Raw genomic sequence first — 18194 nt, forward strand, 5'->3', positions numbered from 1 at the left:
AGACCAGGCTGGCCTCGAACTCAGAAATCCGCCTGCCTCTGCCTCCCGAGTGCTGGGATTAAAGGCGTGCGCCACCACGCCCGGCTCTAAATTCTTTTCAGTTTGTTTTAAGAGCACTTATTGGGACTTAATTGGGACTGAGGATGTAGCTCAGTGGTAGGTTGCTTGTCCAGCACGAGTGAAGAGAGACCTGGGTTTAGTCCCTTGCACTGCACGAAACTGAATGTAGTAGTCGTGCCTGAAATCCAGTCCTTGGGGACAGAGGAGAGAACAGCAGGACATGAAGGTCATTCTAGGCCACATGGTGAGTTTGAGGCTAGCCTGGGCTACCTGAGACCCCGTCTTGACAACAATAGAGAACTTCCTGAGTAAATATGAAGTCCTGCTGCCAACAGAGCATAGGAAAAGGCAATTTAAAATAATGGTTGTAGAAAGACAGAATGCCCACCCCTTTAGATTCTAGGAGCATTGAGAGGGTTTGCTGTGCCGTCTAACCACAGGGCACCTTTTATACTGTGAAGTTTTTGTTGCAGTAAATCTCCCATCCCAAATATGCCCGGGCAATGAAAACACAACACAGTTCATATGATTACATGCTGTGCGCCTAGATTGGGCAGATCTACACTACACTACCATCTTCCACAGCTTAGAACTTGCGGTTTCTTCAGGCCATGTGCTTCTGCTCCGCTTTTCTTCTTCCTCCTCCTCTGCATCCTCTCTCTTCCATTTTCTCCTCCTCTCCCTCTCACCTTCTGCCCCACCTTCCCTTCTATCTGCCCAATCTTCAGCTCTCCTTTACTTTACAAATTAAGGTGGGAAGCAGGTTTACCGGAAATCAAGTGCTGACTCTTTCCTTGTTCAGAGCCCCTCACAGAGAACGGAATTAACATCAAATGTAATTAGCCCCAGGGCTATCCACAACACCTGTATCCCACCCGTGCACCCATATACCGTGGACCTAGTATGCTCTGTATAATGTTTAAGGTCGGATGAATGCTGTTGTAGACAGATGGCGAGGTGGGGGCAGCTCAGTGGCAGATCATGCTTTTGGCATGCACAAGGTTCTTTCTGCCTCTAGCAGTTGACTTCCCTTAGAAAAGGGTAGCTTATTGGCAGAGAGATTGTATGAGCATTGTCTTTGCACAACCAGGTCTTCAGACATTTGGTAGAGAGTGTGGGCTAACGCGTGAGAGCCGTGTTTTAGGTGATGAAAGCATCGTCGTCAGCCTACTCTTGAGAGACCGTCATCCGCTGACCTAACCAGCAGTTGGCTGATGTCAGAATGGGTAGCTTTGCTTCTTCCTCAGAATGAATCTCTGCAGTGTGTGTGGCAGAGTCCTAAAGATGCAGTGGAGATGTGGGCTTTGCTGAGTTTCTAAGAACAGGTGCTGGCCTCCTATTCTGGCACAAGACTTGCTTTCATTGAAGCACACTGCCTACTAGAGAGGTGGTGAGAGTATGGACTCCACCCACCTTAACTCTCAGGAGAGTGCTTTCATTTATTAACAGAAACCTACAGTAGCTGAGTGGGCAGATTGTACCATTGGGTTTGAACAGCCTGTGTGAGATCAAGCAATCCTTTTCTATGTGCCTGACCGTGAGAGTTGCCGGCATATGTCTGGTATGGTGATGCACACCTTTAATACCAACATTTGGGAGGCAGAGGCTGGCGAATCTCTGTGAGTTCAAGGCCAGCCTGGCCTACATAGTGAGTTCCAGGACAGCCAGGACTATATACGAAGATCCTGCTTCATAAATAAATAAATAACCTGCTTAATAAATAAATAAGTAAACAAACAAACAAACAAACAAGAATTGCCTGATTAGTGTAGTAACACACGTCTGGTTGGGGGAGTAGGTCATGTAGAGGCTGGAGGGTAAGGAATTCAAGGTTAGACTGGGCTGCATAAGACCAAAGAAGAAGGAGAGGAGGAAAAGGGAAGGAAGAGGAAGAGGAAGAAAGAAGAACAAGATCAACATTTTATTGATTAGTTTTTATTTGCAGTTTGAGGAAGGAACTCAGGGCCTTCTTAATTACCTTCCCAGTTACTCACTAGTTAGCATGTGGCTGTGTGGATGTTCACAGGCTGAGGAGTCAGTCACTTACCAACAGATTAGGCAGCTGAGTGTTTCAAGCTTGTGTGTATTCTGCCCACAGTGCATGCCTGCTTTCTTCCTCCTATGTAAAAGGAGCTGGTGGCATCATGGGACGAGACCTGTGTTTGAACACATTTGCCATATGCTCAGATTAGTAAAAAGGTACCTAGTTTTTGAATTAGGAGTGTGCAGCCTTTGATGTAAGACCGTAGCCTACTCACTGACTATTGGGACACAATGCCTGGGAAGTATATAAGCCTCCTACATTGAGGGAAAGCAATATTATAGAGGAAACATCTCACATTAATTAATTTCATCTGTATGGATTGTTTTAGGACAAGGAGTAGTTACTGAAGACACTGTGAGCTTTAGTTTTTAAGCATGTGTGTGTGTGTGTGTGTGTGTAGGTGCACATGATGGTATCACCATGGAGACTAGAGGCATCAGATACTCAAGCCCATGTTATGGGCACTTGTGAGCCACCTGATGTGAAAGCTAAGAACTGAACCGTCTCTTAGCCCCTTGAAAAAAATTTTTAATAAAGTGGAAATATTTCAGTTCCTTAATATTTTGGAAGATAATTGTAAGGCAGAAAAGTAAAGCATTATATTCTGTTTGCTTTATTTAAGAATCTTTCAGGAAGAAGGTTTATTTTAATGTTTACTCACGGGTATGGTTTGTATCTGAGTGAGTGTGTCCCATGTATATGCTGTACCTGCAGAGTCCATAAGAAGGCCTTAAATGCCCTGGACATAGAGTTACGCTGTACTGGCTAGTTTTGTGTCAAATTGACACAGCTGGAGTTATCACAGAGAAAGGAGCTTCAGTTGAGGAAATGCTTCTATGAGATCCAGCTGTAAGGCTTTTTCTCAATTAGTGATCAAGGGGGAAAGGCCCCTTGTGGGTGGTGCCATCCCTGGGCTGGTAGTCTTGATTCTATAAGAGAGCAAGCTGAACAAGGCAGAGGAAGCAAGCCAGAAGTAACATCCCTCCATGGCCTCTGCATCAGCTCCTGCCTCCAAGTTCCTGCCCTGTTGGAGTTCCTGCCCTGACTTCCTTTGGAAATGAACTGCAGTGTGGAAGTGTACGCTGAATCGACCCTTTCCTCTCCACCATGCTTCTTGGTCGTGATGTTTGGTGCAGGAATAGAAACCCTGATTAAGACATACATTGTTGTGAGCTGCCTGACATGGGTGTTGGGGATGGAACTTCAATCCCGAAGAACAACCATTTCTCACAGACATTAAAGTCTTTTTAAAAAGAAAGAAAGAAAGAAACCTCAAACTTTGCTGGATATGGTGGTGTATACTTGCACATCAGAGGCTGAGTCAGGGGGATTGCTGCATATGGTGAGCCAGCCTTGTTACCTAAGAAAGCCTCCCAAATGCTGGGATTACAGGCCTGTGCTATTATTATTATGCATTGCTTTGTTGATATTGGGATTGAACCTAAGGCTTTGTGCATGCCAGACTAATACTCTACCACCTCAGCTACTTTATCACTCGGAAGAAAAAAAAAAGGTCAAATTTTAAGTATAAATTAAGATGGCTTGACTCTGACTTAGAGGCCTGAGAACTTGTTTAATTTTGTTTCTGCCCAGGTTGGTTTGTTGATGAATTCTGCAAACATTGAAATTCAGAATGAGCAGAGGTTTGCTGAGGGCCATGCCACGTCTGTGCACTGCTTTCAGTGGTGTTCTCTCTCTCTCTCTCTCTCTCTCTCTCTCTCTCTCTCTCTCTCCACTTCTCTCACTCCCCACCCCGCTCAGGGCCTCACATAGTTTAGGCTGGCTTAGAATTCTTGATCCTCCTGCCTCAGCTCCCCTCTCCCCATGGACTGGGATCTCAGGCATGCACCTGCGCCTGGCTCAGTGTTCACCTCAGCAATGCTTTGGGAAAACGTGGGGCTGGAGCTTGTCTTTTGGTGGACGCCAAGGAAAGGGCATGGAGGTCCCAGCCTTTATTCCCTTTGCTTCTGAAATACTGACATGTTCCCACAATAGGAGGAAATAGAGGCTAAAGGGCTTGTGTAAGAAAAAGAGGACAGCCACATGAAGGTCCCTGGAGAAGGGCTGCTGAGGCTGAACCCATGTGAGAGGAAATCCAGCCCTCTTAGGCAGGGTGCATCTCAGGTCAGCCTGCTCCAGCATTGCCTGCTGCACTTTCCAGTACTACCTGAGCCAGCTGCAAAGGATGACCCCACTTCCTTCAGAGGAGGGAAGGGGTGGGGGAGAGAGAGAGAGAGGGGATTCTCCATCAGTAGAAGGCTTGCCTAGCAAAGCAAGCTGCAGGGCGGAGTGCCCAACACTGCACAGTGGTGGAAGGTTGTAAGTCCAGCACCTGAGAGGTAGCACAGAAAGATGAGGAATTCAAGCTATCATTGGCTACATAAAAGGTTAAAGGCCAGCCTGGACTACAAAAGACCCAGTCTAAAAGAGAAAAGGGCTGAAGTCTGTCATATATCTTAAAGTTAAAAAAAGTCTGGATAGGTATGGTGCCGTTGTCTGAGCAACATAGGAAGAACCTGTCTTTTAAAAAGGCTTTGGGCTCTTAAAAAGGTATGGGGGTGGTGGTGGACGGGGGTGGGGTGGGGTTGGGTGGGAGGGGAGGTGATGTGTGTGTACAACCTGCAGGAGCCAGTTCTTTCCTTCTACCACAAGTTTCAGTTCCAGCTACATCAGGTTTGGGTGGCAGTCACTTTTACTACTGAACTATCTCAAGCCCCTCCCCCCCCCCCCAGCTCCAGTAAAGGACTTGCAGATGGGCAGATGTGAGACCAGTGTGCATGGTTCTTAGTGAGAGCTGGGGCACACAGTTGATCCGTATCCCACATTTGCTGCTTTTGCCTCGATGACGGGAACAGCCAATAATGTGCACATTATGTCCTGTCACCGCTGACGGTTGATCCAGGAGCCTGGAAGAGGAGTGCTAAGACCGGGGGAGAAATGGCGGGAGAGAAAAATGTGAAAACAGGAGCGATTGGAAATCAAAACATCCTGCACTGATTCTGGAAGCATCTGTAGTCTCTGACAGGAATGGATGGGGGGGGGGGTAGTTTAGGGCTTTCTCTCTGTCTTCCACGAGGTTGAGCTTGGGGGCTGGGCTGCCAGCCCTTCTCCTGGGACTCTCATGTAGATGTCCTTTTTCTTTCTCAGGCCCTTTCTCCTCTTATTTCCTCCTATTGTGGGAACTGGGAAGCCAGCTCAGCTCCCGCTGAGCTTCCTAGCTGTGGAAGAGCCCCCTGCCCCTGCAAAGCCTCACTCTAAACTACAGACCACAGCCTTCCACCCCAGCGCCATTCCCTGGAGCAGCACTTACTGCTCGGCACCCAGCTCTTCTGGGCCTTTCGGAACCCCTAGGACCTCTTCATTCATCTTCTTGTTTCCCACACATTCTGAGTCATGAATGGTCACCCGGGCTCGGTTCAAAAACCGATTCTCAGGCCCCGCCCCCGGAGATGCTGAATCAGAGGCTGGGTGGAGGCCAGGAAGAGCCCGGGCCAGCAAGGCCCCCAGGTGATTGTGATTCCGGGCTGCTGTGTTAGGAATCTGTCTAGGTGGTGGAGTGGTTCCCCATTCACGGAGGGCATAGCTTGGCTAGTGCTTCTCCTGCTTTCTGGATTCCAAAGAGAGTCACACAGTAACCCTTTTGTTATTGCTCTCTGTTTCTGAGCTGGGGGTCTGGCGAAGTAATCCAGTCTTCTCTCCAAGTGCCAGCCTTAGCAATTTTTTTTTCTTTTTTCTTTTTTGTTTTTTGCCACAGGGTTTTTCTGTATAGCCCTGGCTGTCCTCGAACTCAGAAATCCGCCTGCCTCTGCCTCCCAAGTGCTGGGATTAAAGGTGTGTGCCACCACCGCCTGGCTTAGCCATTTCTTGAAGATCTGTTCTGAATTAGTTAGCAATGGCCATTTTTAGGGGACATCTACCTTAAAAGCCCTGTCTGTAGTTTCATGGGGTGGTGGCACTCCCCCGAATATGAAGTTACGACTTTAAACATTTATAGTATATCTTCTAGAAATTATGTTTTTAAAACAATCAGAAGCCACATGTGTTGGCACATACCTGTAATCGTTGCATCTGGGAGTTGGAGCCAGAGGACCAGGAGTTCTGGGACATTCTGGACTGTTGGACAGCTTTTCTAAAACAAACCCACCTACACAATTTCTCCTAAGGCAAATAGAAACTCTCTGGCATGAGACGCCTCCCACTCGGTGAGGACTGCTGATTTTGTTATCAGTGCTTTTGTTATCTGCTCTTGATTTCTATCATAGACATAGAAGCAACATTTCACCCAAAGGACTGAGAACTCTTCTAGAGGATTCCCACAGGGAATCTTTTGTTATCCCCCCTGGTGGTTATTATACCTCCAGTTGGTGTGTTATCCTTGGTAAGTTATTTCTCCGACGGTGAAGTGAGTCAATTTAAGCCAGGTTAGATGATATTAAATGCATGTTTATCGGGAAGCTGCCATTGGGCAGGCGAGTTCACTGGCCTTAAGGGCCAGGGGAGTCAACATGGGGAGAGAGAAGGGGAGTGGGAAGAGAAAGATACAAAAAGGGCACTAGCCTGGGGGTGGGGGTGGGGGGTGGAAGGGAGAGAGAGAGACAGAGAGTCACAGAGAGAGAAACAGACATATCAAACATCTGGATTATATAGGGAAAAGCCTTTGGGGGAAGGGCAGGCCAGCTCCTGGGCTGGAAAGTTCAGGGTTGGGGGCAGGGTATGCCAGGTAGGAGCTGAGGAGAACCAGGAGGCCAGGTCTGCTTTGATGTGTAAAATATGCACCTCAGTCACGTGTCCTGGGGTCCAAAACCAAACAGCAGCATGCAAAGGCTTGTGACGCGATGGGTTTAGAACTTTCTGAATATCTGACCATGTTAGGTATCTGAGAAAAGTGCTCTTTGTGCAGAGACTGAGAAAGCAAAAGAAATTGAATTAAGTAGGCTCTGGTATGTGTAATCGGATTATGCCTGACTACACTGGGAATCACAGTTGTGGTGTTCTGCAGTTCCCGGGTGATGATCTGGCTCCTGGGACTATACACAGATGGGAAAACCAGCCAGTATACCCCAGGATGTCCCAGTTGTCCTAATAATTCAGCTGGAGAACTCTCAGAGAGCACTGGGATGCATGCATTACCTCTACATGAGGGCTGAGGTTTGTGGAGCTTGTGTGCAGCTTGGACAGTCATAGCACAAATTTCAGTTTGTTGTGTGCCCAGCCAAGATACTTCAAAGGGCATTTCGTGAACTGTCTGTTCTGCTGATCACGTGCCGCGTCCCTCCAGCCCTCTGTCTGATCTTCATGTTCATGACTTTTTGTTTCCTTCCAAGATTTCTTCACACAGACAGAAAAGTGCTAGTGTGTTTCCCCTCCTTGTCCCGTGCCCAGAACGTCAGGATTTGCCTATAGAAGAAAGTACCGTCTTCACTGCTCTGTATGCCTTTTGGTTGGTTTCTAAAAATGAACTACTTGTAAACCATGCCTGTGAATTCCGGCTCAGTGTCAGAGTAGGCGTTTGATCGAGAAAAATAAGATAAAATTCAGATAGACTATTAAATTCTTGATTACATCTTTAGAATTTGTTAATGTTTTAGGTATATTGTAAACATGAGCTTTGTAAGAGATGATTGAGTCTCTTTTTGCATTAAGGAAGGAATTGTGTGTGTGTGTGTGTGTGTGTGACTTTGTTGGCAGAGTGCTGGCCCAGCATAGCTTCTGTGTGGATATCCCAATGCTGAGTGTGAATTTCTCATGTGGGGTGGGATAGCAGTGCTCTAGGAATACATTTGAGTTAGTTGTGGGGTGTTTCACTCTGACGTGGTGGCATGAATGTGGTAACTCATGAGGTCTGCCCGGTCTATTTAATTTTGCCTGTTGCTTTTAATTGCTAGACTGTAGTGTCTTAGGTGGTGCCGTGACGGTGAGCAGCTAGAGGCATCTGAAGGAAGCAAGTGTGGTCAGTTGGCATTATTATTTTTCTTTAGTTGTGAACCCTGAAATCAACCCCAGGATCAAAAGTGTGTGATGATTTTGTACGGAAGTGGCCATTTAAGACATGAGCATGGAGTGTGGACTCAGAGGTAACCTTGGCTTACATGGCCTACTCTGTGTAGTTCAATAGTTCTTTTGACCAGGGCATTGCACTCATAGTACAGTGCCTGGAAGGGGATGCACTGGAAAACCATCCGTAGGCACGTCGCTAAGACTTAGAATCTATCTTCTGGCAAGCCAACCATATTGGATATGTAGGATCCCTTCCTGAGAACAGTACTGTGTCTTACGGCAGATCCCTGGTGGAGACGGCTCCTTCCTTAAGGGTCTTAGCAGAGGAATATGTCTGTCTGTCAGACTGACAGGTAAGGATGTCACTCCTTCTTTCTGTTTTTCCTTACAAAGGAGATTAAATTAAGCTGGGGTATCACTGAGTAGGAGGCTGCTTGCCAAACTTGTATAAGGCACTGGGGCAAAACCAAACCAAACAACAATGAAAGGACAAAAAGAAAAGAAGCAATCAGTTAGCTGGTCGCTCGCTAACTTGGTGGCTGCCTCCTTTGGCAACATATGTGTGTGTTTATTTAGATTTAGTTCAGGAGGATTTTTCAAAGAGAGGGCTGTCAAGTCTCTCTCATCTGCAGCTTTGGTTCTTGTTTTCTTGATAACCTCAGATCTCTTAAATGTAGGAGAGCTTAACTGAGAAACGGGTACAGAGGGATCCGGGAACGGTGAGCCAACGGTACAGACAACAGAATGAAGCTGTGTAAATGGGCTGGGAGTGGTGTCTATGCATCCCATTAGACTTCTTATATACTCTGTACATGCTATTATAAACTACAAAGCCCAATTATAATAAAGTAAATAATTGTATTTAATAATTAATGTATATTAATGTCGGTAAGGCACCATCTATAACTAATAGTGATAGCCTATCTATTACATGCTGCTTCATTTAGTTTTCCTAACTGTAGCTGTCCAGCAGCCACGGAGAACTGGGTACCTGAAAGGGAGGCTGGAAAAGAAGGATGAAGCCAAGACAAAGATTTCTGATCAAGGCTCAAAGTTTAATATTCAGCACTGTATTTATATAGGGAGAGCCCACAGACCCATCCTTTGTTCAGCTGGATTATGTTCCAAAGCAAGCTCAGCAGGCAGTCTACTCCTGTAGGAAATTGCCGCTGCCACACGGTGGAAGACTCCACCCTAGGTTGGTGGAAGATCAACTGTGGCAAACATTTAAGGTCTATTTAGCTTGCTCAAGACTGGGGGGTGGGGGGCGCACACCTAAGTAAGAAGGCACCAGAGTATCTCTGCCTTTTAGAGGTGAGGTGATGGTGCCATGTAAGTGTAAGTTTGTTCACTAGTTACTTGGTTTGTCTGGAGAACCTACCCCCTTCCCTCCCCTCTCTCCCCTTGCTCTCCCCCTCCCCCTTCTTTGTTTCTTTCTCTGTTTTTTGTTTTCTGAGACAGGGTTTCTCTGTGTAGCTCTGGCTGTCCTGGAACTCACTCTGTAGACCAGGCTGGCCTCAAACTCAGAAATCTGCCTGCCTCTGCCTCCCNAGTGCTGGGATTAAAGCCGTGCACCACCACTGCTCAGCTTTTCTTTCTTGTATGCATGTGTACACTAGTACTTGTGTGACCCTGACTCCAGTTACCAACATGTTCCATTCTTAGGCACAGAGTCGAGCATTTTCCTCCAAAACAACTTTCAGAGGTTGAACTTCTGATCCTTCTGCTCCTGCCGCCCGAGTGCTGGGATCTCGAGCATTGCCATGTCTGACATTTTTGGTTTGTTTAAACAGGGTCTTACTCTATAGCCCTGATAGCCTTGAATTTAGTGTGTAGCTCTGGCTGGTTTTGAACCCCTGGCAGTCCTGTCTCGGATTCCCAAATGCTGGGATCACAGGCTTATGCCACTATGCCCACCGTCTGTTCATTTTTCCCACTTTTCAGCTCCCTGCGATACTGAAAAGCATCTGAGTGTAGCTAGGGCTTAATAAGTATTTTCTATTCTGCATTGAATCTTTAAAATTATTGTGCCATTTGCCCGCTAGCATGTGTCCCAGGGACAAATCCGTAGCCTACCACTGTGCTGTCGTGAGTCTACAGAGAGTGAACCGAGTGTGTCTGGTTCTTTGCGCTACCCTGGAAGACAGTCCAGCCTCTAAACACGGAGTCTTTGTCAGTGCTTCCGTCTGTCTGGCCTCTTTTCTTCTGCCAGACATTCACGGTCAGGGTCAGAAGACAGGAGTCACACGAACAAATTCAGTTTCAGGCTTGTTTGTGGTTAAGTGATCTGCTGAGGTTAGAAGCTCTCCTCACTTTCTCTCTCCAGACTCACTGCATTCAAATGCTGAGACTCTGCGACTGTTCAGTTTTGCTTGGTAGTGAGTGGAGGACCTGAAACATGGATAAAGCTCGCTCTCTTGTGCCCCCGCCCTGGCCTCGCCTCTCTTTTCTGGTTTTTTTTTTTTTTTTTTGAGATAGTGTTACCTGTAACCCAGGCTAATCTCAAACTCCCTCCATAGCCATGGCAAGCTTGACTTCTCATCCTCCTAACTCTGCCTCTGGCGTGCTGGGTTGCAGGTGTATCCCACCATCCCCAATGCAGGGGAGCAAACCCAGGACCTCCTGAATGCTTAGGCAAGCTCTTTACTGACTGCACTACATTCTTTTTTTTTTTTCTTTTTTTTTAAAGATCCATTTATTATAAAATCTACTTACAAAAACAAAACAAAACAAACAAACAAAAAAATAGGGTGCAAACGTAATAGAGAACAAAGGGAACACTCCACTGTTTGTGTGTACAATGCCAGTGTGCATGAAACTTACCCGGGGTCTACTTCTGCTTGCAGTATTTTACAGTCAAATAATTTATTACCTCAGGAAGTTTTAGAAAGTTCACCCCTACATGACTAAATCTGTGACTTTTTTTTTTTAACTGTGACTGACTAATGTAATGAAAAACAATATCATCTTCTGCTCACTAAAAATCTACAAGCTGCTGAAGGCCAAACAAACCGTATCACAGCAACTCACTCCCAAGACTGAAAGGAGCCTCAGTAGGAAGCCATAATTTTAGGAAGCTCACTGAACCATGTATTTCATTTTCAGTAGCAGTCTCATAAAGCAGGGAATCTATACCCCCAACTCTTTTCAGTAGCCACTTAAATGCCACATCGTCCAAAAGCAGGGACAGTATTCTTTTTTGTTTTGTTTTGTTTTTCGAGACAGGGTTTCTCTGGGTAGCCCTGGCTGTCCTGGAACTCACTCTGTAGACCAGGCTGGCCTCTAACTCAGAAATCCACCTGCCTCTGCCTCCTGAGTGCTGAGATTAAAGGCGTGCGCCACCACACCCAGCTAGGGACAGTATTCTTAAGTGTCTTCTTCATTCCTCAGGCTGGGTGGATATGGGTCCCTGAGTACAGCTTGATCACCCTAACAGAGGAGGTGATTCTCTGATAGGCAGTGAAGGATGCCACGTGGTACATCTGAATCTGTCTGTCCTTCCAAGTATGAGCATAGCTTTTGCTTCTGATAGCCTGGATAACTGCTTTTATATTTTCAGTCCTTCCCTTAGGTCACTGACTTTCTTTTGGAGAAATGTGGCGCCCAAACCTTGAAGTTTCAGGACTAGAAAACGGAGAACACTCCCAGGAACTCTTTTCTTTGTCCAAGGAATCATCTTGAAATGCAAACTTCTGCTTCAGTGCATTAGATATTAAAGACACTGGATCCCATTCTGAACTCCGTCGTCTCTTCCTCTTCTGAACGGGTCTGCCGCCTGGTGACCTTTCCACGGGCCGAAGTTTGACCTTATTCACATCCTTCAGAACATCCAACATNTTTGGGACAGCACTAAGTCTCTGGCTNTTTGAATGATGGCTATCACCGGTCTTCTTAACACCTGAGAGCTGCCTTTCCATTTCAGTAGCCAGACTATCTATGTCACGTGTATTAGCAGATCCAGGTTGCATGGGAAGAGAACTTGGAGGCTGCAGAGAAAACTGAGGAGGAGGGGGAGGAGGGAGAGGAGGAGGGGGAGAAAGCACCACACTTGGAATGTGGTCTGGTTCAGCACTCAGCCCTGTGGCTGCTGCTGATGGTGGCACTTGCTCCATGCTGGGTCCATTACTCAAGTCGATGAAGCCAGTCTCTCCGCTCTCTCTCAGGTCCCCCCTGTATTGTCACAATTTCAGCAATCTGAGACCTGAGAAAAGTCAGCTCTTTTTAATTGCAGCTTCACTTACAGGCAGATCGCCTGTCTCTGTTTTGTTGTGTCTTAGACCAGGTGACGACCGGTCCCAAATTAATTTTGAAGGGTGAAAAGGAGCAATTTTCCCTTCCTCCTCCTTTTTCCATAGACTATGTTGAAATCAGAGACAACTGGCTTCTTCATCATTTGGCACACACAAAACATCAGCAAAAGATGGAACTGTAAGTTCATAATCACCAGACTCCTTAGAGTTCATGTGTGGGGTCAACTCAAAATGAAGTCTTCGGCAAGGCTCTAAAGGAAGCATTCTCCCAATAACATGAACAATACTCTAAACTGACCCATAGTCTTAAATTGGCATATCCTATAAAAAGCTGGTTTATGGGAACACCATAATATGCCAGCATGTTTCATAATAGATTCAGAATGAAAGACATCGGTGAAGCAAGTTCAAGAAAACATTGTTCGTTGGTACTGTCCTGCTGCATTGCAAGCCACCAGGCAGCTGGGGAAACGCCGGGAGGCCAGCCTGCAGACAGCCGCCAAACCTGAACTATATTCTTAAAACTCTGCTCCTTTTACTGGATAAAAAGGACTTTTAACTGCATGTTGCTTGGTGGTGGCACCAATTAAGAGACTTGTGACCGATAACCATTCCCTAGAACCAGTGGTATCAGTATCTGCTGGTGGTCTGCTAGACCCCACCTACCCCTGATACACTAAATCTGAATTTCTGGTCTGGACCCTGCAGGCTTCCTTTCTGGCCATAGCCACACAGGTGATGTGAGAGCATCACCCTAGTGTTTGTAAACCACTGCCTGTGGAAGTAGATAGACTATGGCCTGCCTATGCTCAGAGGGTCTAATCAGCTTCAAGACCTTAACATTCAGACAGACTATGCTTGGGACAGGCTGGAGCTACCAATACTTAATTCCTAGCTTTTTGTTGTTGTTGTTGTTTTGTTTTGTTTTTTAATGGTGCTGCTCCTTGGTGAGCAGGCTATGGGCTTGAGAAGGAACAGAGGGAGTCTTGCAGGACAGTAGGAGGTGCAGCTGCTGTGCCCGCCCNCCCGCCCGCCTGTCTATTTGGGCATTAGTAACCTGGCCCCTGGGCTCTTTAGTTTGGGATCTAGGATAATTTCTCTTTTCCCAGGGACTTCAAACAGTGTCTAGGGAGTTAGGGAGGTGACTCAGCATAACCACAGGCAGGGACGAACTTTTGGACCGAAATCCCAGGAGGGAGGGTCACTCTTTTTGAAAACTGATTATATAAGGCTTCATTTTGAGATATTAGGTAGATAATAGTACATTCTAGTGTAACTAGGAAAAAGTAAGAGAGATGAGTGGATTTTTACATATGGATGAGCCAGATATGAATAAACAGGAGATAATTCTGTAAGTGTGAATGAGTGTGGTACTTTATTGTTTATAATTTTACTTTAACCCATTATAAATCAAATTTTAATTTATTCTTGTTTATACTATCTATCTGTATGTTTTCTCTTAGTATGGCATAAGTCACTGCAGCCTTATTTATAATAGCCAGAAGCTGGAAAGAACCCAGATGTCCCTCAACAGAGGAATGGATACAGAAAATGTGGTACATTTACACAATGGAGTACTACTTAGCTATTAAAAACAATGGATTTATGAAATTCTTAGGCAAATGGATGGATCTGGAGGATATCATCCTGAGTGAGGTAACCCAATCACAAAAGAACATACATGGTATGCACTCACTGATAAGCAGATGTTAGCCCCAAAACTTAGAATACCCAAGATATAAGATAAAATTTGTTAAACGCATGAAACTGAAGAAGAAGGAAGACCAAAGTGTGGGTGCTTCGGTCCTTCTTAGAAAGGGGAACAAAATACTCTTAGGAGCAAATATGGAGACAAAGTGTAGAGCAGAGATTGAAGGAAAGGCCATCCAGAGACTGCCCCACCTGGGCATCCATCCCATAGACAGTCACCAAAACCAGACACTATTGTGGATGCCAACAAGAGCTTGCTGACAGGAGCCTGATAAAGCTGTCTCCTGAGAGGCTCTGCCAGTGCCTGACAAATACAAAGGTGGTTGCTCACAGTCATCCATTGGACTGAGCACAGGGTCTCCAATGGAGGAGCTAGAGAAAGGACCCAAGGTGCTGAAGGGGTTTGAAGAGGAACAGCAGTATGAACTAACCAGTACCCCCAGAGCTCCCAAGGACTAAACCACCAACCAAAGAGTACACATGGAGGGACCCATGGCTAAGATGTTAGAATGAAGGATTGGACTTAATTGCTTGATTGTATTTTAATGATACAGGATTTATGTTCTGGCTAGTTGAATTTTCTAGAGATCTGATTGATAAGATTGATATTATTTTTGGGTTTGAGGAATTTCTTTTTTAATATAACATGACAGTTTAGTTGTGAGGATATAGGGTCTTAGCTTAAGATATTTATTTATTGTGTTGTTTTCCACATGGTAGTTTGATGGTGTCTCTGATAGGAGTTTAGTTTTATGTTAACCTTTTCCCTCTTCTCAGGCTGAGATGAGCTAAAACCAAGTTGATAAGGAAGTTTTATTTGGAGAGTTCCAGCGTGTTGAGTTTATTGTATGTAGAAATGTCTAATTTAGAAACCTGTTAAGTAACAACATTAAATTGTAAGCTGCTTTGACTTCTGTTTCCTCGTGTAAACCATGAGTGTTAGTTTGCCATCATTTAGGACAAAATTCCCCAAGGAAGTAAAAAATGATAGCGGCAGATTTACTTTAGCCTTGAATTTCAGAGGTCTCAGCCCAGCATCGCACAGCCCCAGCTCTTGGGTCCTGTGTTGACCCCAAGAGCAATGAGCAGAGAGCACATGATGGTGTAAAGCTGCTTACGTCACAGGGCCGGGAATGATGACAGACAGGAAGCATCTGGGACAACATATGCTCTTCCTAAGCATTCTCGCCATGGGGAGATCGCTCAGTCAGCGAAGTGCTTGCTCTGTGGGCATGAGGCCTGAGATTGGATCCTAGCACCCATGTAAGAGCTGGATGAGGTGACACAGGTGACACATCTGTAATCGCATCACAGCACTGGGAAGGCAAAGACAGGAGGGTCCCTGGACTCTCTGGCCAGCTGGCCAGATCAGTGAGGGCCAGGTTCAGTGGGAGACCCTGTCTCTAAAAATAAGGCCGAGAGCATCTTGAGGAAGACACCTGATGTAGATCTCTGGCTTTCACTTGTATGTATACACACACACACACACACACACACACACACACACACACACACAAAAGCACACACTTCAGTAACCCGAACACCTGTTGATTCCACCACGTTTCAGAAAGCACCATGAGGGTGGACTGAGTCTTCTACACAGATATCTTTTCACAGACATTCTAGATCCAAACTATGGCTGGATGGTGGTGCATATCTTTAATCCTAGGCAGAGGCAGGCATCTCTCTTGAGTTTGAGGACAGCCAGGGCTACATAGAGAAACTGTACCCCCGCCCCCAAAGATGCAAACTGTGATCTCATGTTCTAAAACACGCCCAGACCCTGGACAGCTCTGTCCTCACTCTCTTCACCCAAGCCTATTCAACCTTGAATTGTAGCCAAATCAGCATGTATGAATTTGCACCAGAGCAGCTTCAGGATGGCTCAGTGGTTAAGAGCACTGGCTATTCTTTCAGAAAACCCTGGTCAGATTCTCAGCACCCACATGGCAGCTCACAGCCATCTGTAATTCTAGTTCCAGGCCATCATCGTATGCACTTTCACAAACAGGATGCACAGACATACATTCAGGCAAGACACCTATATATGTAAAATTGTTGAAATAAGGTTTTCCAGTGGGGCAGTAATCAAAGATGGCACCTCACCCCCAATGGTGTGATCTATAATATGTGATCTATAGTATGGGTCATTTGGAGCAGGCTTCCAGGTTCAATTTTAGAGGGTGCTAGGGATATATTTGGGTGTATGTGTGTGGAGGAGAGCGTGTCTTTATGATATGATATATGTGTGGGTATCAGTGTTTGGAAGCAGGGATAGGATCATATCCAAGGTGCTTGAGTGTGTAAGATTGAGAGCATAAGCCTTGTGCTCAGCTGAATCCAGTATTATGTAAGACTGCCGGGGCAGGGGTGGAAGGTGACGCAGCCACCAGCAACTACAGCTTCAGTGTGGGGTAAGCTAACAGCTGCTGCAGTGACTGAATGGTTTTCTAGGGCTGGGAGACAGCTCAGTGGGTAAAGGTGTCTGCCACTAGGCCCGATGACCTGGATTTGATCCCCAGGACACACGTGGTTGAGGGAGAGAACTGACTCCTGAGTGTTGTCCTCTGACCCCTGTCCTCTGACCCCCACATGCACACCATGGCATTCATAGGCCAGCCCACAGTCAGTCACACTGTGTGTGTAGACCCACTGTGTGTGTGCATGTCCAAACCTATATAGATAAATGCAACATAGTTTTAAATAAAAATGTTTTTCTTGGGGACTTTAAACAGATGAGGGACTACTACTGCAATGACTCACTTAAGCCAGTCATCATGCATTCCTATGATCTTAGCTTATGGGAGGCTGAGACAGGAGCATGCCACTTTTGAGATAAATAATGAAGATTCCACCCTAGAAAGAAAAAAGGCCTATTTAGAATTTTGTTGTTGTTGTTGAAAATGGTTATTTTTGTGTTTTTATAGTTTATCTTGAAGACCATACCTGGTGGCTTATGGTTTAATATCTATAAATTCTTTCATCTGCACATAAAATACAAGGAAACATTTCACTCATTTTCTGTGGGCGGGCATTTATCCTGGACTTTTGTATGAAGAGTATGGGGTGCAAAGCCATGCAGCAGCCCTCGGCTCCCACTGTGCATTCTTTGTAAGGGAGCTGAGCTGTCTATAGAAGCCGAGGAGCTTTGGTGAAGTACATGTTTTTAATCATGCTGAGTTTGTTCAAAAGGATCCCTGTCAAGTCTCATGTAGCTTTGCATGTCAAACCTGACTTGGAAATGTTTGCCCCAGTGACTGTCTTAACAATTTATGTCCGTGAGGGGTTCACTGGGAACGAATTAAATTCTGGGAGGTCAGAGTTTACTTTCAACTTGGCTTTCCAAAGTGAAAATGAACTTCTGGTTTTTAAGTTGGAGTTGTTGAAGTTGGGAAAAAGTTCTAACAAAGAAGTTTCGAACTGTGCGGCCAGCTGTATTAAACGGAGCCGGGCTTTCCCATCTCTTTGAACCATGTGGCAATTGTACTGAACGGAACGGGGCTTCCCCATCTCTGCAGCCAGAAATGGAACTTGATAGTTCTTACACTTTTTCTTTTTCTTTTCCTTGTAGCTGTAAACATGGAGAGAGAAAGGGAAGAGAAGGTAAAATAAGCTGGGGCTGGGAAACTTATGTAAATCTTAGCGACATAAATGTGTTTTTTATGTTAATGGGAGGGACAAAATGAGTTTTTGTTTTGCTTTGTAGTTAAATATCCCCCCCCCCCCGAATATTACTTTGTAAATGTTTCAGACTTACTCATTGAAAACCTAAGTTGCTAAGAGTTAACTTTTAAGATAATTATTGCCCTGCTGTTCAGGTCGGGCAGTTGGATTCTAGGTGTGGCGTATTAATGGGTTACTCACATCTTCTTGCTAGGAATAAGCGAGACATAGTTTTACTATATTGTCCTTACAAAGGAATATACTCACTTTGGAACTTTACTGTTTATTTTTATTTTTTTGAGATAGAGTCTCACTGGGAAGTCTAAGACATGGAAGTCACTATGTAGCTCAGGCTGGTCTTGAACTTGTGGCAGTCCTTCTTGCCTCAGCCTCCTAAGTGATGGGATAGCAGGTGTAAACCAACACACTTGGTGGTATTCTTGTGGCACTGGGATTGGACTCAGAGCCTT

General features: G+C 45.5%; 1 pseudogene; it reads right to left on the minus strand.

Annotated features, from left to right (window-relative positions):
• Positions 1–11673: 11673 nt before the first annotated feature.
• Positions 11674–12796, minus strand: LOC110303428 (annotated as a pseudogene).
• Positions 12797–18194: the final 5398 nt, after the last annotated feature.

This window comes from Mus caroli, chromosome 10 (assembly GCF_900094665.2).
Source record: "Mus caroli chromosome 10, CAROLI_EIJ_v1.1, whole genome shotgun sequence".
NCBI classification, from domain to species: Eukaryota; Metazoa; Chordata; class Mammalia; order Rodentia; family Muridae; genus Mus; species Mus caroli.